We start from the raw sequence: 992 nt of genomic DNA on the forward strand, positions 1-992 counted from the left end.
GTACGTACCTGGGCCCGCCTACTATCCTCGGAAACGTAAAATGATTGGCTAGAATTCAAAGTGTATGACATCTCAGGAAAATAAAGCACCGAAATAAAGCACTGAAATGTGCGCTGCTTTTCGGTCTGGTTACTACCGTTTATGTCAGAACCGGTGCCATCATGCCACCGGATACCGGTACCCATCCCTATTTGTGAGTGTACACTTTATCTAAAACCCTAGTGAGGGTTTACTCATGTTTACCACTGGGTGGCTGCAGCTCAGGAGGTAGAGCAGGTCACCTACTGATCAGAAGGTTAGTGGTTTGTTTCCTGGCTTCTCCAGTCTGCATGTCAAGACAGTGAATGTGTATGAATGTAGTTAGGAAGTGTGTTAATGTGGATTGTTGTATAGAGCACTTTGAGTAATCTGGGAGAGTAGAAAAGCACTATATAAGAATCAGTCCATTCACAGTCGGAGCAGAGTTTTGTCATGTTACTTTTGCACTATCATGTTCCGGCACATGTTGTTATTACATGGCTTGATTAAGGTACACATTAGGCTGACATCTTGGGCCAGCACAGGGCCAGCAGTGTGTCTGCAACTGGCCTTGTGCTGGCCCATATGTGGGCCACCTCTGGCAAACCAGATCTGGGCCACCAAAGGGCCGTCATCCTTTGCGGTATGTGGGCAATGTGTAAGCACATTGTATGGGCCAGATCCGGGCCATAACAATTTTGCTATGTGGGTAGACTTTTGATGATATGGTATATTATGATATATTTTCTTGTCGAACTTTGGGCCCCTTAATTGCGACCACAGTGTACCCATCTTCTGATTGCAGCTTCCAGCAGAATAATGCCTCATGTCAGAAAGGTGAAATCTCCCCAACTGGTTTCTTCAACTCGAATGGCCTCCACAGTCACCAGATCTCAATCTAATAGAGCACCTTCATGATGTGATGGAACAGGAGATTAACATCATGGATGCATTCTCTCATGGAATTTAGTGCT

Source organism: Haplochromis burtoni, unplaced genomic scaffold, assembly GCF_018398535.1.
Source record: "Haplochromis burtoni strain Fernald_Lab_line unplaced genomic scaffold, NCSU_Asbu1 Contig_112, whole genome shotgun sequence".
Lineage (NCBI taxonomy): Eukaryota > Metazoa > Chordata > Actinopteri > Cichliformes > Cichlidae > Haplochromis > Haplochromis burtoni.